Source organism: Dermacentor silvarum, chromosome 2 (genome assembly GCF_013339745.2).
Source record: "Dermacentor silvarum isolate Dsil-2018 chromosome 2, BIME_Dsil_1.4, whole genome shotgun sequence".
In the NCBI taxonomy this organism is placed as follows: Eukaryota; Metazoa; Arthropoda; class Arachnida; order Ixodida; family Ixodidae; genus Dermacentor; species Dermacentor silvarum.
In genome coordinates this window covers 139,189,795-139,212,724 of record NC_051155.1, presented here as the reverse complement: position 1 = coordinate 139,212,724, position 22,930 = coordinate 139,189,795, and the positions used below count along the sequence as shown (strand labels likewise).

The 22,930-nt window shown below is 49.9% G+C and overlaps 1 protein-coding gene across 6 annotated transcripts in view; it reads left to right on the top strand.

The window, feature by feature from the left end:
- LOC119441840 (tyrosine-protein phosphatase non-receptor type 4) overlaps positions 1-22,930 on the top strand; it is a 356,409-nt gene that overhangs the window by 86,753 nt on the left and 246,726 nt on the right. For all 6 annotated transcript variants that reach the window (XM_037706473.2, XM_049661658.1, XM_049661657.1 and 3 more), the window contains one exon: positions 9,494-9,582. The gene's annotated coding sequence lies outside the window, so the exon portion shown is untranslated. The remainder of the gene's footprint in view (positions 1-9,493; positions 9,583-22,930) is intronic.

The window sequence follows — 22,930 nt, the reverse complement described above, 5'->3', positions numbered from 1 at the left end:
GAGAGAGCAGACGTGAATGCAGTTGATTCACGCGTGCTCAAAAAGGTGCAGTGGAACTACAATCGGGTACCCAAGTATGTCGCCTTTATCTACACTGTGGAAGAGTTCGTCTACGCGGCTTTTCTAGGCTGATGAGCTGTTAGCATGAGGTGCTGCATGTATACTGGCCTCCGACAAGCTAGCTTTCTTGCATGAAGGAAAAGTTTGGTGAAACTACGCGCCTGATGCCTCGAAGTGCCCACCATCCTCATGCAGGGGTCCAGTCATAATTCGTAACTCTAAGCGTATTACCCGCCTTCGGAAACGCCCCTCGCTTCACGGCTGTTCGGTTTTTTTTTTTTTTTTTTTTTAATCTGGACTCGAGGAACACTCCAGTGACGGAAGTCGTAATTCCATCGGGAATCCCGACTTGTCACCGACGGCATGCTCCCTTGAACTTCGTGAAGCGGCATTGCAGACTCGTGAAGTGTCCTGATTCATTTCTCTATACGGGGTTGCTATGCAAGAAGATGGTCTGGGGCCCTGTCCTTGGTCTCTCACTTTTCGGTATCACTCCATGCATCTGCACATTCCGCTGGCGCCACCAGTGGAACTGTGATCTGCCCATCATGCATCGTTAGCCTAATTGAATCCACAGCGCCAAAAATGCACCTCTCGAAGATCTCCGCTTACCCATTTCCCGCGTCAAGTGAATTCACTCTTTGTCCGCCAATCTCGTAATCTCGTCGTCACATATATAAATCTCTGCCGCTCTTCGATCGCGCTTCCTTTCCTGTTTCGTTCATTCTTATATTCTGTTACTCTCGGAGAACCACCGATCGGGTCTCTGTTCTGCTAAACCGGATAAGAAAAGAAACTTAGTGGGTAGAGGCGCTATACGCCCACACACGTCATCGTTACTTTCCACATCGCGCAGCTGTCAAGTGCTACATTAACAGCGCGGTTGGCTGAAGCGTGGTGACGTCAACGCGCGCGCGCTCTCTATAGTCGTCGTCGAGCTAGCGGTGGTGTTGCATCACGCGAAAGTATCCCCGGAAGCGATCGATGTAAGATTAGGGCCCCTGGTTTGCGCTCGCGTCACAGCCCCGGCGGCGAACGTTTGTACTTCATTCCTCCGTGCTTCTCTCCGGCGAAGCCGCCGCTGTGTGGGGAGACCCGCGAACCGCCGGGCTTCCGCGAAAGCGGGCAGCACGTCGGTTCCACGTTTCTAGAATGCTATAGAAAGACGGGCTTTTCTGTTCGCGTTGAGCCCTGCGGCGTTTTCTTTTTCTGCATATTCTGTATCGGATACAGAGTCTTCGGTGCGAACGCAGGCGCAATCCTTCGCCGCTTGGCAGCTCGTACCCGCGTGGGCGGCGGGCGGCCTTTGGCGACGGATCTTGGGCAACCCCGCAACCGGGGCCGGCCTCGTTTTCATTGACGTCGGCGGGGGCGCAAGAACGTCGTCGTCTTGCGCAGCGCTCGCGTACTCATGCACTCGAACACACAGCAGCCTGCAGCGCTTCGGTCCTTCTCTCTCCTTAGAGCTTCTCTCGCCTCTTCTGCGCGTCTTCATCCTTCGCTTGAGCTGCCGCTGCCATCACCGCGCGCTCTTTTGCCCCTCCATCTCTTGCCTCGCGCGAACTTGTCAGCTCGCGGGCGCTTTTACTCGTGCACTCGGATACTTCACTTGACGTGTGACTCTCTATCCGTAGTTTCCTATTAAAGTTTTCTATCGGAGGGAAATCAGGCGCTGGCATATCATTCGGCTGCCGCGAGAACGATGAGAATTGCGTGGATTTGTCTAATGTCCGCGCCTGTCGCTTTCTCGTGGCGTTATTTATTACGATTTATAATCCCGAATTTGCGAGGAATCATATTGGTTTCTAAATGCATAGTGGCACTAAGTTGAATTGCATGCGCATAATTACGAATTGTTGCGCGTTTCGAGGGCAACATTTTTGTGAAAATGATCGACTTTCTGCAAAGTGTGGGCAAATACATGCATACTGCCGATCATTCCCATGGTATAGCTGAACCGCTATACTTGAACTTCCCGCAGACACCAACGCGAGGTATCACTCTCGGTAATTTTGTAGCAAACTGTATGGCTCTCTCTTCTATGGCAATCGCTGCTTCGCGACTATACCGCCCCGCGGGGTATATCCGTTGATTGCCGCTCCATTCTGTTCTACGACCGTATATAGCTGCTGTCCGATGGCGCGGAGTATAGGGTTGTGCAGACTTTGGCTATGTGACGTAAGAACAAGTTTGCGTTGACTGGGAACAATACTTAGTTCTACTAGCGTGTGGTCGAGAATGTTTTGGATGAAATATCTTCTATCGCGCATGCGCACCAACATTTTTGCAAGTGGATATCGAAAGCGCGCGTTCGGTACCGGCAGCCGAAGTGTTTGTGTCGGTCGTGGCCAAAATAGTAGTAAGCGCCAAGCGACCTTTCAGTATATTTGCCGTGTCATCGTTTCGCCAAGAAGTAGCCAAAAGAAATAGTAAAAAATGGCTGCTGCGTCTCAAATTACGCGTCTGCTGCGTATCCGTTGTCCATGGATATAATGCATATAGCTAAGTTCTCGCCGGCTATACTGGAACGAAGCGTCGGGAAAAAATTGGAGGATGTTTAAGCTTCGGCTTTAAGAGTGGAACGCGATAGCGTTATCGGGATCCGTTCGCATCGCATTTTTCTTCATGAGTAGGCTTCACTGCAACCCACAACGTGGGAAAGCCAGCTTACAAAGACCAAGCTTACACCGATCCCATTAAAGTCGGCTCCACTTTTAAACACAAATGCATTGATGGGAAGACATTTTTACAGGGGTAATATAAGCCGTCCCTTATCAAAATGTGAAGGCCATAGGACCTTTTTTATCATTTTATTAATTGTTTGCTGTTGCCCCGAGGCGCGTGTGTGTCCAAAATTTGGAGGACGTTTTAGCATTCAAAGATCCCCGAATGCTTATCAGGCTTCCCTGCAGCTGCAGTTTTTTTTTTTACCACCTTCGTCTTTGTGCGCCGCTACCGTTTTACGCTGCCGTGGAGGCGAGCGCCATCTGGATGGAGTTTTCGCAAGTAACCCACCCGAGCACGCCGCTGTTGTTACGGTAGAAATGCTGGAAAAGGGGTTCGTGTTTGAGTTTACTCGTAGAACTATGTTTTCTCGTACGTTCAAATTACAATCCGACGCTATCATGTCGGTTGTAGTTAAGTCGTACTTTACGATTTTTCTGACGGATTTTATTTTGAGAAATTCTATTTTTGTTCACTAACGCCATGCGTCACGTGGAGGGCCTGTATGGTAGGGGTGGTTCGGCGTGAATTTCTCCGCCACGGACGCCGACGCCGGATTTTCTGCGACACGGGGCCCTTGACGCCTATCGCGTTAAAACGTGGTTCGAGCTAAATTGCGTGACCTGCGCTATGATGCCTCAACGTCACAGCCGATGGCTCTGTGGTCGTGGCCTTAATAGGGTCGACGTCTTTGCTTCCCATTCTCTCTTCATCGCGTGTCGAGGGCTCTCGAGAATGTGAGGCGAGCATGTGTGTTGCGCGGAGGCAACCGAGGAGGAGGAGGAGGCGTCCGTGAGAAGCAGCGCACTGCTGGCGCAGCAGGTATTTCTTCCCGCCGCTGGTTGCAGCAGCAGCAGCAGCAGCGAGGCCTCTCCTCGGCCAAGAATATCTGCCCTGCAGTTCGGCTGCCACGCACGCAGTATAGCACTAGCCGCGGGGCCATCGTACCGCGCGGGACCGCTCGCAGCCGCCGGCGATGAAGGCACGCCGCGCACCTGCGCGTCGCAAACCGGCACATCGCTGAAAGGCGCGCGCGAGCGACACGCCACGCATCGCCTACCCGCCTCCTTGTTGTGCTCTTCTTCTTCCGCGCTGGCGCTGCGCGCCCACGAACAGCAGCAGCAGCGCCGGCGAAAGCCGGCTTCCCATTTGTAGGCCTCCGGCTCGGCCTCTGTTCTTATTTACAGTCGTCTCGGGTGTTCAGTTAATCCAACACTTTCGTGGTTGTTTTCGCCGTCGCCTTAATGCGCTCGGAATGGCGACGGAAACGTCCTTGTGCTTTTTCAGACCCTTTACTAGCCTAATGGCATTTCCTATAGCCATTGCTTGCGCGCCTGCGATGTAATGAGGAGCTTTTATATAAAGTAGTCGAAGAATTCATCTCCACTCTGTCTCATATTACGGATGCGCCTCATTACTGGGTCCGCCACGCAGCGAGGCTGGGCACGTCCTCGGTTCGAAGAGAATCTGTCGAGCGGACTGAGAAAGCTTGTTAAGTAAGAATGGGGAGCGGTAAGAAAAGAAATACAGACCGCAATAGAATGAACTAGAGAGCAGTCGGGGATATTTGGGCTATCGTCTGAAAGCCGTCCGAATTCTCTGTCACGGGCACGAAATATGGCGCTTGAGAGGAGCCGCCCGAGGCATGAACGGGACGGGACACCTTGTACTTCTCTGTTTCCTCTACTTGCGTCCCGGCCTGGACGGTTGTGTTGGCCTTCTTGCCGCGGTTGGTCGAAAAATGAAAAAGAAAGGGTGATTGGCTCCCGTACATCCACAGTTAAAAAAGAAAGCAAGTGGGAATTGTAGATCCCCCACCCCCATAGTACATACCCCAACGAACCATTACGTTTCAGGTGGCGTGAGCTCTGTCGCGACAGAACGTCCAGCGCCGCCGCGCGTTTTGTCGCGCCTTGCGCCGCACTTCATTTCGGGGCCGTTCAACCCTGCGTCAGGCACGCACAGACGTGGACGGGAAAGCGACTCACTACCCCGTTGTCCACCACGGCTCACGGCATTGTCCCTCCTCGACGCTATGTACCTTCGATTTTATAGTCGCCGTCGTAGGCAGGCAGTCGGCCCGATTCTCGGCACGTGTAGACCTAAAGCTCGGCGCGCACGAACATTCGTCCTTTTCTTACGTTCTTTTCTTGGTCTTTGTCTTCGACCCCCCTTTTTTTTTTTTTTTCCCTGCTGCGCCGTTGTTGTGTAAACCGCCAACGGTTCTCGCGCGTTCGATTTCGCCCGGCGTCTGGAGACGTCTCGTCTTTCTCGTCCTCTGCCCCTCGCATCGCGCTATGCGTGCGTGCGCGGACTCGTTTTGCACCCGCGGGTCTCTCGGCGGTGCAACATCCCCACCGACGGTGCTCTCGCTTGCGTCTTGCTATGTGTTGGTGGGCGGCGGAGGCGTCGGCCCGCGCCGCGGATCGAGTTGCGGAAAAGTCTTCTCGGGTAGCCCGGACACGTACCGCTCTTTGTTCGACTTGTGTCTGTCTCTCACCCCCCTCACCCCCGGGTGTGTGTTCGCTGCCTCCGCGTGGCTCGAATCTCTTGTTTCCACCACCGCTGGATCACCGCCCCCTCCTCTCGGTAAAGCCCCCTCTCGGCCGTATGCTGCGCGCCCTGGTGGTTCCAGGCGAGCTTCAGGTGCGGGATAATGGCGCTTCTGTTGCCGACCAACTTCATCGAGGTGCAAGGTGCACCTTGTCTCGTGCGAAGGAGTCGTTCGGTGCGCGCGCACGCGCGCACCAATAATTGTCAGCAGGCGTGAGTGTCTGATATGATGTCACGCGGGCAGGCGCATCGCACCTCTGCCTCACGTTATACCGCAGTTGCGCAACTACAGTTGGTGATCGCGGTTGTTACGATCGGTTGCGAAGCGAAACTGACTGCAGTTGGTCCGTTAACTACAATATTTGCCGTTTTCTTTTTTTTTTTTTTGTGTGTGAGGTTTATGTGTTACATTAGAAATCGCCAATGGCTTGTTTGATTCTTTTTTTTTTTTCCGGCGTCAGTTTCGACGTTGTCACACAGCCGTTGTCGGCGACGAATGCCGCAACCGTCGCTTCGGGGATCGACCAAGCGACGCCGGCCACATTCGCTTAGCTCGAACGAGATCAACCTGAACGCCGCCGCGTTTCTATAGGGACGAGAAGCCCCGTCGGTCCCTGCGTTGCTCCTCTTTTCTACCCGCCGCCCAGCGACACGCCGCTGCGTATATATAGCGCAGCAGCCCTTGCTCGCATCCCTTGCCGTAGTGGTGGATGAAAGCCGCCGACCACTGTACATTCCTTCTCAGTTTATTAATTGGACGGAAGACCCTTGCAGTTCAACCCACCCGTTCTGCCTCCCCTGTTTGTCCACCCCGGCTGGGGAAGTGACGCGAAATCCGCGAAGTGCTTCTTCCCGTCCCAAGGTCGTTCGTTCATTTCTCAGCTCGCTCTATAATAATGGCGGGGCTCCCCCCCCCCCTCAGTGGCGGCAGCGCGAACACTCCTGCTACACGCTGACGACCCAATCTTGTCGGATCGGTGTAGTGGCCTTGCTCCGTGTTATATGCTGTCGATGCGCATTGCTTTCCCGCCGCTTCTGTTCTGCTGCGCTGTATCCCTTCATTTTTTTTCTTCCTTTTTGTTCCACTAAACGGTGTGAGTTTTCGCCAGGCTGGCGAGCGGTTTTTTGTTTCGATCAGTACGATTCATGTCGGGATTGCTTCTCCAAAGCCGCCTTGTCGTGTGGGATGATGCGTTCGGAGCGACAGCTTGCGACCGTTCGATGGCGGATTCTCCTCCTACCTATCGAGCTGTCACTCGATCTTCTTTTCTTTCTTTAAAGCCTAGTAGCGACGCCGTCTATGTGTTGTAAGAAAGGCCGTGCGCTCCGTGAGGCTCACGCGATGAAAGGCGTTAGCCGGAATGCTTGTATAACAGCAGCCGGTGCATGTGTAGGCAGTGCCAAGTGCTTATACGACTTGGAAACCGAAGATGCGGTGTTATGAAGCATCGTCACTCATGCTTATATATAGGGACGGTGACACTTATTTGTGGCATGTTCACTGCGTGTGTTGCGATTTCTGTGCCCGTAAGGAATATTATCGCGTTCGCAGCAAATTGCATTATTAGTGAGTGCGTTCTCTGCAGTCTATTTTTAACCGCGCTGGCCTTCCATGCTTTAATAAAGCTACGCTGTAAAACATTTCGAAAGCCTTTCCTATGACAGATATGTTAGCAGTGTTCATGCCTAATAATAATTCATCGCGTCTAACGTCTGTGAATTACGAAGAACGCCGTACTAATTCTAAGGTGCCGGAGTAATTTCGGCCACCTGAACTCGTTAATATGCCCCCGCCATCTTAAGTGTTCTCTGCCCAACTAATTGCGACCGCCACGCGGCGGGCAATCAAGCACGTGACTTGCTGGGCCGCGTGCAGGAGCTCCGAGCCTAGTATTATTCGACGAATTTTTGTAGCAGCGGTTCGAATGCGCTCATGCATTGTTACACTTTATGCTGCTCCGCCTGGTGAACAATTTCAATACATAAAATTATTCTCCGTGAAACCGAAGTTAGGTGTATACACGACTGTTTCCGCATTCGTCCCTCCTCATACGATATTTGCGGCCGCCGCAGCCGGAGATCGATATATCGGGCGTGTTATATAGCTGACTTGCGCTCAGTATAGCACAACGCCATAGTTATGGATCCTCCTCGGCGTGTAAAAGACAATGTTCAGTGAAACACAAGTGTCATGTAACCGCGTTTCAGCAGCAGAGCATGAAATGGAAGGCACGCCGCGTCCCACAGTTTCTCAGGACCAAATAAAGTTCTTGCCACTGTCACGCCGCGTCCGAAAAGACTTGCTGCGCGTCTGCGGGACGCTGTAAAAGTGAAAAAGCGTGCTAGCAAGAGCTAGCGAAGACAAAACGACCGAGGTCCTGTCGTCCTCCGCTCTCTCGGCCTTGTTTACTACAATCTTTAGCCTCAGTCTGAAAGATGGCTGCGCTAGCTGACTGTCGGGACCTGAGGGCATCTGCTGAAAACTTGTGGGGTGCAGCTGTTAATTGCTACGATAGGTCAGTCGTTGATTGCGCCGCGCGTGGATTGGTGTAGTAACGTGCATCTTCACGAATGCCTTTACTGTGCGCGACTGTATGGTACGTGGATGCAGAGGAAGAACGAGCCGTGCACTCGCAGCGCTCGATGTGTGGTCCTGTTCCTCGATCCTTTGCGTCCATGTATACTCTAGTCGCGCTATACACTAAATGCATTCGTGATGTCGTCCCAACGAGCCCAAATCACAATCCTGATCGTGTCTTCAGCTGCTTCGACTTGAGCCATATGCTCCATGGAGTCGTGCGGAGCGCAGTCGGTAGGATAGATATATGCTGCTACGCCCCATGCATCTCTTGTTTTCTTCCAATGTGTGCCTCCGCATCCCGAAGCGCCGTGCTCGGCCCGCGTATGTATGCGGTTCGCTTGCGCGAGCTCGCATACCTTTGGCGAGCGAGTGCATGCCCTTCCTCCCCCGAGGTCGGCGCCTGACGTCAAGTTCCTGTCGCGCGGTTCCTCGCTCTCCTGACGCGCGGAGAGGACGAGACGAGACGCCGCGTTTGCATGGCCTGGATCCGTGCCGCGCGCCGCCAACACTTGTGTGCGCATCGCGCTTTTGCCACGCGCCCTTCTCGCCGGGGCCGACCGTCTTTCGGGGGACGTTTCTCCGCCCGCGCTTCACGCAGATGATGTATGCGCGCCTTTCTTTCGCGTCGGCGTCCTTTTGTCGATCGACTCGCAGGGCGCCCCTGATGGAAAGATGCCGGGTGTTGCCGGTCGCGTCCCGTTAATCGTTGCACGCGCGTGTGTGCACGTCGGTGCCTGCTGGCAGGGCCACGAGCTGTGACGCATTCTCCTAAATTGACCCTTGACACGCGTTCAAAAAAGACGGTATACTTAAGAACGATCGCTGGTCAGTCAGGACACCTAGCATTCTATCAGTGAAGCCGGCCGGCCAATGGTAAACGGCTGGAAGGAACGGGAAATGGGAAAGTCTTGGACGTCGCATGAAACTTCACTGATAGGATGCGGCGGGGGAAAATTGGGTATCGGACGCAATTTCACAGTTTCGCCAGAAGGCTGCTAATCGTTTTGTATTTGAATGGTGATCTGCGTATATTTAATCGCCATCTAAGTATCATTATATTAATACTCTGGGCCCAACTTCACACACACAAGGTGCTCTTACGTGAATAATAGTTCGCAAGAGAAAATTCCAGCCAATCCTCATGCCGGGCATATTATTAGTAAAGGCGGCCGACCATTACGTGTCAAATTGCCTTTTTAATCTATAGATTGACATATTTGCATTTTGGCGAGTACCTGTCTAGATGTCTTAGTCACAAACTACTCGAGGGCAAAGGCTGCAAATAAGGTGCCTCGATGTCCTCCTCCTCGCCCGCCGCATTGAGGCACCCTAGCTACTAGCTACAAAAAAAAAAGGGGGGGGGGGGCTTGAGATGGCGAGAGGGAAAGGGAGTTGTCGCATTTGTTTGTTTTCTCTAGTAACCATCCCTTTCTCTGCCATATAGACGCAGACAGTCTTGATAAATCGGATCCACGTTGCCGCGCAACATAAGTGTCTCTTCAAAGGGTTGGCAAGGGCGCGAGAATCCCTTATGTACTACGCATGACGTCGCTCTTTTTTATTCCCCATCTGCAGGCACGGTGGTGAGCTGCGGCTGCTGCTCGCGGAACACGTGCCCACCTGCCCGTGGATGACTGCCCCAGCACGGCGCCCGCCTTCCTCGGGTGAGCTCAGAAACACATCCGCAAAGTGTGCGTGTGCGCATCGTCATCTATGTCTACCTGTCCGATGACCACCGCTCGAAAAGGGGAAAAAAACAAAACAAAAAGTGGGCAAAAACACAAGGCGCCACGTGTGTAGTCTCACCCCGTTCCTGTTGCTCCTTGCTCCCTCTCGTACAAAAAGCTGCCTCTTTTGTTGTTTCGTGCTCGTCTGTCGCGGGTGGTTGCGCCCTGCTTTTTACCTGTTTATTTGTTTAGTTCTTTTTTCTCTCGCCCGCCTCTAGTTTATTGAGTGGGTGTGTGCCCGCTCATCAGTTCTGGGAAAGGAGAAGGCTTACGAATGGAGCACTGTGCTCGTGACGTCACGTGCGCGTAGAGACAAACAGGAAAGAAGGCCCCAACGGCGTTAATGTTGCGTTAGTGCGTGGGCCCGTTCGGTCGGGGGGGGAGGGGGGGGGAGAGGGAAAATAACGAATTTCTTTTTTTTTTTTTACACGCGCTCTCTCGCCCTGCCGTACAGGTACGTCGTAGTAGCTGTTGGCGTTGCACTGCTGTAGGTCTATGCACCAGTCATAGAAGGAGCATTAACAACTTTGTGGGCTTGTGGGGAGCTTTGCGCGCCTCTATCTTATTGTTCGTTCCGTTCGCGTTGCCTTTTTCCCCCTTTTTTTTTACTTCTCCTCTTGTTCGCGCTCGGATTTTTCTTTTATTATCTCTTTTGCCCAGAGTTCTAAAGCTATAAAATGCAGTGCTGCGAATAGGTACAACTTCTCTGTCGTAGTGTTTACCGGTTCGCGCAACGGCCGCATATATTAGATTGCGTGCTACGTCCCGTGTAATTGCTTGATGATTTGCGCGCAGTTGTTTTTTTTTTTTTTCGGTGGTGGGAGGGTTGAAGTGGAAAATAGAGACAGTCCGGGGCTGCTATAACGTCCGCAGTGATGTCATTATTTTATCGGGATTAGACAAAAAGGCGAACTTGGCTTAAATTCAGAGGAGTTGAAATAAGGAACGGAATTTCGTCAGTGGTAAAATAAAGGTCGCAGTCAGGTTCCGCGTATGATGAAAATAGCGGCTTGCCGTTGTTGTTTCGAAATTTTGCGAGTGCCGCCCCTTCGTCGTTCGCTGCGAAACCTCTTGATGTTTAGTTGGCGGAAATTTGTCGGACGGTATACATTCGGCGACTGGCCTTGTCGCGTTTTCAATTGCAGTGAGTACCAAGCGTCGCCGTCATTGCGTTTTTTAAGTCTAACGCTTAATCTTTGTGCTCCGGCCGTAGGCGGCATTCTAAGCGTCCTCTCCGTGGCACTCCGCTGATCTGATGTCTGCAGCTGCGCTGCTGTCCTGGCTTTTACTTTTGCGTAATCACGAGTATGCATAGGAGCTACCCAGCAGCGCGAAGCCGCTGTGTTGATGGGCAGAATGGATTCCAGCTTTTGCTTCCATATGATTGAATTGCGTTATAGCCAGCTTTCAAAGCAGGACGCACTTCAGGTTTAAGGGGTTGGTCTCGAAAAATGAAGGAAAAGGCAAAGAGCAGCAGCTATACGAAGAGAGTTTCGCTGCTTCGCCCTGAAGTTCTCGCCTTGACTCCCCCGTCAGTATGTTGCAGATAATCGACATACTCTATAGAGCTGTGTTGGGGACGATATTGTGAATCATACAGCGTGTTTTCTTTTATTCGAAAGACTGTTCAAAGGCAGCTAACTGTTCAATACTTATAAACAGCCGTACTATACAGAGCGGCTCTTTCAAGAACTAGCGTCTGAGATTCGACTGCTACATGGTGGCGGTGTATAGAAAAACAAGCTGTGCGCTGTTTTCAGCAGATATACCACAACACTGCGGCTTTATCGGCTGCGAATGTGCCAACGAAAGAGGGAAGATGTCTGGCGTTTGTGCTTTTCGCTGTCAAGGGCACACATTGCTTACATCCTACGTTATCGTTACACAACATCTTACGTTATCTGATTGGAATACGAGAAAGGATTCGCGCTCGACGAATTACTGCGTCGCCATGGAACCAGCATTGTATAGCTTGAACTTCTTGCTCGATCCCTTTGATGCGTGGTGATTGGTTAGCTATACGGTGCAGGGTGGTAGCATAATGGCAACCCTGCATTGTAGTGATCGAGAAGATTGCCTGTGCACGTCGTTTTGTAGGTGAGAAGAGATACCAAGGCTGTTTCTCACTTTCCCCACTTTTGTGTGCATGATCGCTTCGTATCGCATTGCGTTGCCGCTTCATTTGTCTTGAAACTCAAAGAGCATGTCAGTTCAGAAGTCGGGCTGACCCATACCTATAGGTGTAGCCGATCGAGTTTGCATGAATTTCATCAGGTGGGTTTGGCCCGACATGTCGTCGACGCTCCTCCGGACTGGCCCGCTCTATAGCGTTTACAGGGAACCGTTCTACGTGTCTGCTGGCGTAAACGTGTCGGCAGTGATATCGTTCACAAAGGCATTTTCAGCATGTGTAATTTTTAGGAACGCTTCAAGTACACTATGGAGGACAGGTACGCCTCCTCACGATTCGTCGTCAGCGTCACTGCAGTTTCCGTCTACGTCGTCTACGGACGACAGTAATGTATTTTCGTCAGGCTAACAACTCTGCTAACACCTTGCCTATAGGTAGATCGTTCGTATAGTTATATTAAATGAGTGAACATTTATATGCCTACCCAACGAGGCAGCCCGTCCGTTCGTCACGTAAGACGAATCGCTATATATATAAACAAATTCTAAAGGAAAAACGTTGGCGGTGGGGAGTTTCAAACCTACCACCCCACCCTCGGAAGCCGAGTGTCTTACCCACTGGGCTGTACACCCACGCTTGCAGAAAATGAATATGCCTGAACCACTTGAATCCTTCAATGGTCGGAGCAATTATGATAAGGTGAATAAGCACCGATAAGGGTTGATAAGGGTCGGATCAAGTTTGATAAGGTTGAAAAGGACCGATAAGAGTCGGATCTAGTCCTGTAATGTTGATAACGACCGATAAGGGTTGATAAAGGTTTATACTGGGCCGATCAAGTTTCATAGCACTGAAAATGACACCGGGGTGCGCGGCGATGAGCAAGTGGCACGATGCTTTCTCCTGCTTAGACAACACCCAGAGGAGTTTCTGCGTGAATTCTTTCCTAACTTGATATCCTGAGTGTGCGCACCTCTAATACTTTGTTTTCACACTCTCCGCGTTCTTTGTCAGGAGATGACGGAACTGAAGAAAAAGAGCAACAGAAAAAGAATGAAAAATAAAAAAGAAACGCGGGGCTCGGTTGGCGGCAACGCGACGCCGCTCCTGTTCCAGCGGTGTCCGACGCTCGTCTCTCGCGGTGGCTGCTGTTGTGCAGATCCGGTGCGCCGTGCAAGGCAGAGAGCGTGCCTTTTGTGAACAATGGGCAGCACTTGTATGCCGGCTCGTCGTCCTTGATCGGGCAGACAGCGCGTCTCCCTTTCTCTTCCCGTGGTTGCGGAGTGCCGTCGGTGTCGCCGGAGACCTCCACGTGTGCGCGCGCCGGCGTTTTGACACGCCATGCTGGGCTTTGATACCGAGACGCGTCGCTGTTATCCCTGGCGCGTCGCCCTTCCCCTGCCGCGCGCTGATACGAGACGACGACCTGCAGTCTGCGCGGTGGAGGGCGAGGCATCGCGCTCGTATAGAGCGCCTTATAAATCGACTCCCGCCGATTTCTCCGGAATCTGTCTCGATGATACGCTCGTTTCCGATTGCTCGCGCGAGGCTCTCTCAGGAAGAGGCAGGTATCTATTTTTGCGTGTATCTGTCTTCTCTTTTGTAGTATTTTGTTTTTCCTCGCTATCGCATCCTGGTCACGCGTGTGTGGCCATTGTTTCCGGTGCGTGAGGGATGACGCGGTGAAGCTTCTGCGAGGCCGCCTCCGTGTAATGCCTCCGAGATCCGGCGGTGCGCGATGTGCGAGCGCCGAAGAATCTCTGAGGACATGGTCCGTGCTTTCGATTTCACTTCCGTGCCACAAGGTGACGGGACGAGGCTCCCTTCGTCAAGAGTTTTACTCGACGCCTTCAGGCAGTATTACTATTGATACTGTTTTACACGCGAAATCGATTCTTTACTTAACATGCTCGCTGTGAGCCTTACTGCTTCCTGTGTGCTCTTGACGGTATTTCGTTGCTGTTTTGACGTGTGACGTCAGTATACGTTTTCTTCTTTTATTTTTTCGCGTAATTTCTACGTGAACATGTGTGCGAAGCTTTCGGGAACACTCGCACACGTACATCTTATACTTTCAAACGCGGGTATGGTATTCCACTCATGTCACAGCTAGGATACTCAACTCCACTGGTTAGTAAGCCTGTCTTTCCATTTGTTCATTCTGAGCGCTGACGTTCATCTGTTAGTTACCTCGTCGAGACGTGTGGCCACCAGGTAGCGCCATCTGCAGATATGCAATCAAAGAGTCGCAGTGCACCTGGATATCATGCGTTCGCTAGCATTGTTCTCACTTGCGCTTGGAGAAGCGCAAGTGAGAACGTTTTTGCCAAGAGGAACCTGCCGCAGTGCAGTCTCGAGTATGGTGTTTGTCCGTGAGATTCAAAGCACATATGCTGTAGAGAGAGAGAGAGAGAGAGACTGCAGCAACCGAGCAAAATCAGCCAAGTGCCCCCAGTAGCATTGCGATACACGGCAATACGTGCAAGCTATCGTTGAGCGAGTTTGCGACAGATAATATAGCTTATCTCGGTGGAAGCGCCATCGAAAGCTTGAGCCGACCCAATCAGTATCGCGCTTTCCTGTCACCGGGTTGTATATCGGTACACCCATAATGTGCTTATATCGACTCATCTTCTTTTTGCAGAATGCCCTGTTCCGCCTAAGGAAACAGCAGAAAAAAACATATCGTTGCTATAGAATCTTACTTTATATTCAGAAACATTAACTAATGCCCTTGATTTTAAGGGTGTGGAATGAAAGAGGAGCAAACTGCGCAATCGCGCAGAAACAAAGCTTGGTGTTAGGACACTGCGCGCCGCCCGCCGAATCGCGTGCGTCAGAGGAGATTAGTTTCCTTGCTTCGGTAATTAAATGTATCGCAAGCATTCTGCTCTTCCCTCTTGTGCGCTGATGCAACCTAGTGTTATCGTTAAGTGCTCGAAATGTCTGTTCTACGACAAAGAAACGTTGATCGTTTCGGCCGAGAGGCTTGCGTAACACTGGCAGGTATCTGGGCGGATACGTTGAATTGGTGGGCCAGTGGTGCATACGCTATGCTTTGTGGCCCACTGGCAGTCTCCGATAAAGCCTGGCCTTTGTATCCCTGCGAAGAGCCGGCTAAAGAAAGGAATGAGGGATACCTTGGGCGATGCCGCGTCGTGACGCGCGAGAGTAATCGTGACGTCAGAAGAGAGATATGTATGGCGCTGAGGGCTCGTTTGTGCGGAACGAGTAAAGCACACTTCGCAAAAGTACGACAATCAGAAATGTATAGTTCGCAAGTGCCCATGCCGCCGTTGGCTTTCCGACTTTCCTGTTTGAATTACGCAGAGACAAATATCAGGCTGCAATAACGTTGCCAAATTGGTGGAAGAAACTCCGATAAACACCAATTTCGGAACTCTACGCGGCTTCAAAAAATGTTTCCTCGCCGTATAGATGTGATGCACTCACCGTGCCAATGCGCATTGCCTGCTACGCTTACTGGCTCTTAACGCAAGGACGTGCGATTATTTTTTTTTTTTTTTTCGTTTTCGCGCTATAAGTCAGTGGGATCCGACAGGCGTTCTGCCTACGCTATATATGTTACATGATCGAGTGGTCGTGAGTGCGGTGCATGGCAAAGAAGGAATACAATCGAAAGAAATGAATTTTTACATATTAGCTGAAAACATGAAAACGACAAGGACTCGCACCGCGCGAATATTTTAACTCGGTTGTTCGAAGATTCCAGCTGAAATTTCAGCAGCTGACCTATCTTCTCGCTGACACTTGGACGGGAACAGCAATGCAGCTGCGCGAAATGTATCACAAATGCCCCGCTGGAAGCCGAGCACGAACAGCAAACAGGAAATTGACGCAGTTGGCATAAATAGAGATGCAATGCTTTTTTTTTTTTTTTCTCGCAAGTGCTAACTGTGTTTTGCGCGCAACTTATACGGACGAGTCAGTCGTGTGGACACTAAATTCGACGGAAACAGCTGCTGGATTTGCTATGCATATAGTACCGCTAAACTGAGAGAAAAAGAAGACAAAGAAAAAGTGGAAAACATCCGCATTGAGAGCAATGTATTCCAAGAAAACCCTCTCTCCCTTTTTGCACTTTTTGCGCTCACGACCACTCGATCCTGTAACGTTGCAATTGGAAGTCTCCATTACAAAATTGAGATGCCGTACCGCCTATTTTTACTTACACAGGTCTGGTCTCGCTGTGTCCCCTTTATGTTCACTTTGCAATGAATCCGAATCCATTGAGCATTTTTTTGTTCCTTTCGTGCCGCCGATTTTTAAGAGAAAGAAAAATCTTATAAATTGCATTTCGAAAACTTGGCCTATTATTAACCTCACCAACCATTCTCTCCTTCGGGGCGACTTCACTGGAACATAGTCCCAGGGATGCTTTTCTTGCAGTTTACAATTTCATTAGAGATACAAAAAGATTGCCTTGCTGAATTTCTAGAATTATGAATTATTCCTATTATTTCACTTCTTTATCACAAAATTGCTTTGTCTCAAAATTCTTAATAGTATTTTTATAACGACTGCTATGCAGATTAAGTTTGTGTTAAATTTCTCATAAACATAGTTGAAACCGCCTGTTTCTTGGCCAATCCCTCGTAGTGGGTATGCGCCAAAGTTTAGGAAACAAGATAAGACAAGACATAACGTAGGCGGACCGCCTCTCGGACCACTTTTTGACAAGACAGCAATACCAGCTACACACGACGATACAAGAGTTATAATTGAAGCCGCGGCTATTGAAAGAGGCAACGGTATCAGTAAACCTTCCATAGTGGTAGCGGATCAGGAATTTGCTTACTTCGAGTCATCTGCACGTGGGGAGCCGCCTTAGGCTTTGTTGGTGTTCCTTGAAGATTTGTAGTAGTCTTGATAACTTGCACAGGTATGTGTAGTCTGTGATCACGGGCGCGGGCGTATTCATGCATATATTCATGCTTTTTTTTTTTTTTTTTTTTGTAGTTAACGCCAGTTGGAAGTCAGCTCTAGTCCTGGTCCTCTCTTTTTGTGTTCCGCGTCTGTTTTTTGTGCTGGTCATATCAATATGGAATACCAACTACAGCTCGGTCTCGTACCTTGCGTAGTCCCGATCTGATTATGAGGCACGCTTTAGTGGGGGGACTCCGGAGTAATTTTGACCACCTGGGGTTCTTTAACGTGCACCCAATTCACAGTACACGACGGTTTCTTAATTCCGTCCCCGTCGGAGTGCGGCCGCCTCGGCCAGGAGCGAACCCGCGACCACGGTCCCGCGACCTCGTGCTCGGCAGCGCAATGCAGCAGCCACTGATCTACCGCGGTGGGTCGAAACATAACCTGACATATATTCCGTATTTGGCACGTTTCTCCGAATGTTGCCTTGCTGTTTTGCCAGGTTTTGGCGATTTCATTGGTTAGCTTTTTTTTTTTTCCTTCAATGTGCATGCGCGTGCGGCAGCTTGCCTGTTTGCATGCACTCCGGCGTATAGACAGAACAGCAGATGCTTATGGTCGGCGATATTAGCATTCAGGATAAGCCCGTTTTTATTGTCTCAGCCTCAGCGTAGAATTACGCTAGTTGGCTCGAAGCCGACTTTCTGAAACGAGGCAGACGACAAGACGACAAAGATAAAAAGACACATAAACAAGCGGAGTCTCGCTTATTTTGCGTCTTCCTATACCGTCGCTAGTCGAAGCTTTCGCATGTTGCCTAAGGCTGACATTCCACGTCAGGACACCTTCGCTGACCACTCGACCCGATGACCGAGCACCGTGCACCCTCATTCTTTATCGTCGATAAAGGTTCGCTCCTCTGTCGTTTCCACGTCTCATAACTCATCGTTACACCTGCCAACTCTCCCAAATTTCCCATATGGTTTAGGAATTGGAGATCATTTTACGTTTTTATTAATATTTCGTCAGATGTTACGAAAAAAAAAAATCCTCAGTGCTTTTTATGTTATCCCCAAGACGACTTGAAGGCAAAAGATCAAGTGCCGATGCATTAAAGACTGACGCCCTTAAATTGGTTAGTCGTACCCCTTACTCATCCTTTTAATTCGCTTTCTCATAGAAGACGATAACGACGGTGACCCGCTCACCATCAAAATTGTTGCACGAGTGTTTGCATATAGGTAAGACACGATGCCGGGTTGGTGTAGTACTACACAACCCGGCATCGTGGTTTTACTCGTTGCGCCACCGGCCATTCTTGTGCGATTTCGCGTCGATGACACGGTTTTCGCTCAATGACGTTGAAGGTCGACTGAACAGTGAGACATATAAGGCTTTCACGTTAATACCCTAAACTGTTTGCGAATAACTTTCCATCGTAGGTCTCCGAGCCTTCCATTGGAGACTTCTGACGGTGAAAGGACGCCAGGTGATAGCAACTTGCTTCTAGGAAATTTATACAGACAAAATAATGAAGCAGGCAGAATCGGCAGCAGCAAAGTCTTAGAAAAAGTCACTGTGATCTAAAATCAGTGCGTTGCTTGTCCGTCTTTGCTGTTCGAAGTATAGACCTGCTTGTGTACTCTGGCTAAAGGTGAGTCATCGTTAATAAAATGCATATCTATCACAACAAGGGTGTCCGCTCAGGGCAAGCTTTTAAAAAATACGTACTATCCCCCTCCCCCCTTTTCCCTTTCCCGGCTTTCTCGGTGTGGTGTCCGCTGGTGTTTAGTAATTTTAAAATTCACATGTTGGCAGGTATGACATAACTTAATGTCGCGGCCAAGGAAACGAAAAAGATTGGTGTGAAATTTTCAGTACAGTTAAGCTCTATGGCCACTCTCACAAGCTCTGTGTGGTGGCGACGCCTTACTTTACATTCTTTTTTTCCTCCGAAGCGTGATTTTCAGTGGACAGCCTCCCTTTACTCGCGACGGAGCGTCGATCGGCACGCCACGTATTAATGCTGGCTTTGTCGCAGGACTTGGTTGCGAGACGGGGAAGCGTGCTTGCCGGTAAAGAACGGGGTTTCGCGCCTTGTTCTGTTACGAGTGTGGGCGAATTTTGGCGATTATTTCATGAATGAAAAGATAACGAAAGTATCATCGCCACGTGACGAAAAGTGGGTCATAAGTAAGAAAAAAGAAAAAAAAAGGTAAGGGGCACAGAGGTATTTTAGAAGTTTATCTCGTAACCAGCGTATCTTGGGCGAAACTTTCAGTCACGCGTTGTCTTGTCTCACGCGTGTCGCGTAAAGTGTCACCTCGTTGCGGCCCGTTATTCGTTCTTGGTAGTGCTTTTGCCGCGGCAGCAGTAACGAGCTGAGAAACTGGCCTGCGAGTGTAACGTTACGTAAAGCAGCCGGGTAACGACAACACAACCTTGGAGGGTCGACCATACAAAGGATCGTCGATTCGCCGCACATTCTCCGTCGCCCCGATACTCGCGACTGTCGGACTCGTTTGCGTGCTTGCTTGCCGCGGCCAACAACAATAGCGCAAACACAACACGGGCAAGAAAAATCTAATTTTGGGTGATTCCACGAAGTGTTGAGCAGTCTCTTTCTCGCTGTCTTTATACGGGGTGACCATTTGTTCTTTAATTTTACAACATTTTCAAGATACACTTATGGCAGATAGTTTAATTCGATTACTTGAGCTAGAATATTCAATATGAGGCGGACATTAGTTGCACCAGAAATCGAAACACGTAATCGAGGCGAAAATTTACCAAATAATTCCTAATTACTTTACGACACATTGCAATTTACGAATTGTAGCCGGTGAGCTTGCAAGGCATATCCACTAGAAACAGATTTTGACCATGGCACGGGTTTCGAGATATGCGCCATCAAAATCGCGGTAAAAGGGCACTGTTGTTCCACTTAATGTTTTTTAAACGAAACGCTCTATTATGCGTTGAAGCAGAAAAATAACTGGAACGCCCATGTATTTAGGCGCACACTTTGGCAGTGAATATCTCGAAACTGGTGTCGTCCAGAAAATTTATTTTAACTGGACACGCTTTGCACACTCATCGGCTACAATCCAAAGATTACATTATGTGCAGTATTATTCGAATTAGTTAATTTCAATATTAGTTTAATATGCGTTTCGATTTCTCGTGAAAGTAATGCCCTCCTCTTTGAATATTCCAGTTCAAGGAATCGAATTGTGCTAGCAACTACAGGCTATATTTTTAAAAAATCTGTAGTACTTATTGTAATAATACTTATTGTAATAATACTTATTGTAATAACACTTATTGTGTTAAGACATTTGATAACCCGCTATATAGAACTTAAGGCTGGTGAAACTCGCGCTTTGCTCGCAGGGTTAGAATGCGCAGCTTTAGAAGCATAACTCTGTTAGCGCGGTCCACGTCTGTGTATGTGATGCGTGGATCGCGCCTAAGTGCAATGCGTTTGTGGTTCAGACTCGTGGGTCGCGCTCGCCCGGGAAAGTGCGTTGTTGTATCTAATTCATACGCGCCGGACGCGCGAGTCTCATCAAAGTGTCGTTTGTGGCTGCAGCGATGCCCTTGAGGGGAAGAAAGTGAGAGCTGCCCCGCGCGGAAGGTCGATGCTGAGTGGGCCGCAGCGGCGGCCGTGGACCCGAGGCCCTCACCGGTCGTTAGCAGTGCGCGTTGTTGCTGGTGAAAGCTCGCTGGTGAAGGCAGGCGGGTCGCGCGTCTAGTATACGCGTCCCACATTGATCCGTAAGCTTTAACCATGCATGCAACGTATTTGCCCTCCTAAATACCGCGTACTTACCGCGTATTTTGCCGCGTATTACTGGCGCGGTGTGACCCTGCATCGGCGCGCCAATTTTAACACCGAGGGACTACCGCGCTGTAATCCAGGCTAAGATGTGTTTATTGTTTCTTCTATATTATACCAGTGTAACAGGCACCATCTGTTGCAAAGTTGTGGCCTAGATGGCAACCTCGTTATCAATCGATGTGGATATGGGCCGCGGAAAGACAGTGGCAGACAGGGAAACTTGGGAGGCTTTTTTATATGATTAGGCAGGGAAACGCATGCGGGAGCTCAATACATCCGTAATCATCACTGACAAGGAAATACGTTTGTGGAGAGTTATGGGTGGTTAGCAAAATGGGCATGGTATATATATTAGCCAGCTTTGAACGTTAAATATTTATTCGATATTATGGAAGCGAGGCAATTAGCGCAACCGAATTGGAACTCCTGACGATTGCGTATTTTCTGGCGATCGTGACGTCAGTCTCGCGACGTTTTCTGGTGCTTGAGGATTGTGGGGCGTTTCTTTTTATCGAGCGTCTCGAGTCTCTGTAAGTGCGTTCTCGTGTGTATATGCTCAAACAATCTTGTCTGGAGATATATATTCAGGCACGTTCCACACGCGGACTTCGCTGCGGCTCCGCTACTTGCATGGTCCAGTGAGATGCGCGAGAGAGGAAGCATGCACTCCTGATACACGACGCATTTCGGCGTTGCCAATGCGGTGTGTCCCTCCCTATACATTGCTTCAGTGGTAATCGCGTTAACGTCGGCAGCCATCCCTGGGATGGGTTCTGCCGGACGTCTTTTTCTTCTCCGGCTGGATTATCCTATTAATAAGGACGCATGTTCTGACGAGCACTCGTATATACAGCATATGTGCTCGTCATCAGCGGAAACAACCTATATCGCACCACGATAATGGTGGCAGCGCCGCCCTGCGTTATGGCTTACGTGTGTCCCGTACGTCGTCCCCGTTTTCTTGGATTTTCTTTTTTCTCGGCGACGGCCCGCACGTCTTCGCGCAATAACGAGCGGCATTGTCCTCGCAGAGTTTATGAGCTTCTGGCGTGTCGCATTTACTTTCCCATAGCGGCGCTACACTGATTGCGTGCCGCATCGTCGTCCGCCGCAAGCTGTTAGCGGCCACGCAGAGCTCGTTCGCCGTCTTGGACGATCTCTTCTCCCGCTTTTCTTTTTTTTTTTTTTCTTTCATCCGCGGACCCCCATCGTTCGGCTTTTAATGCCAGATTGGAGGCATGCGCGGCTGTCACGTCGCGTTTCTTTCTGGGACCATTGCGTTTCTCTCTCATGCCTGCATCGAAAGCTTCGCATAATGTGCCGCCCCGCTTGTGGATCGCCTTGTTTCCTTCGCGATTAACGTGCGAGTGCGTGCCTAACGAAGCTTTCACAGCCCCGGCTCACTCGCTCTCTTCCTGAACCATGCCTCCTCCGTTCACGCCGATGGGGAGTAGTTAACGCGGTCATATCGCTGTGGAAAAGCTGTGAACGATGTGGGACGTGTGCCTTCTTGATCGCCTTTGAATATTGCAGTACGTCTGTTAGTCGTTGTTGTTGTAGCCTATCACGCCTGTGGCTCCTACCCACGGAGGGGGATTGGCCAAGAAATGGGTGGATTATTCCAAATTAATATGGAGGATACATTTCCGAATATCTATGAAATTAGTATTGAACAGCGTAGAGTTATTTGTTAAAGTAAATCAAGAAAGTCATATCGAATGAGTAATCATTAATTTGAAAGTACAAAAAAAGGATAGAATTTAGCAGGGTATTCGTTTGGAGTCTGTAAGGAACGTTTCGACGGCGAAGCAAGCATCCCTGTGGCTGAATCCCAAAGTGGACGCCCCGAACGAAAGAATATTAGGTTCTGTCAAGTCCAGGCCAAGCCTTCGAGAAGGTATTTCCAACAATCGTTTTCTTGCCGCAGTAAAGCGGCGACAAGATAGAAGAAAGTGGTGTATCGTCTCTTCCTCATTACAAAACGGGCAGAGGGGGGAGGGAACCAAACCCGACCTGTGTAAGTAGAAATTTAGGGAGGGTATACGGCAACGTAATTTGGTGAGAGAGACCTCAAGCATCTTTGTGTTACAGGATTCGCTACGCCAGGGAAATATCAGGTGCTTATAATCTGGAGAAGCAGTCAGAACTGGGTTTGATAAGGCTTTTCTAATTGATCGCATCCGAAATCTAGCCGCCGTGATGTGTGCAGTCACTGGTAGAATAGGAAGAACAGGGCCGGAAAGTGAGGTCTTTGCCAGTGAATCGGCAGTTTCATTAAAAAACACCCCTTTATGACCCGGTACCCAAATCAAGTGAACACATTGCACATGGGCAGGAACTAGCAAGTAAAATAGTTTTAGCATAGGTGAATCATTAGTGGCGGTAAGGGAAGAGCAAACAGAAAGGGAATGGCAGTCAGGTAG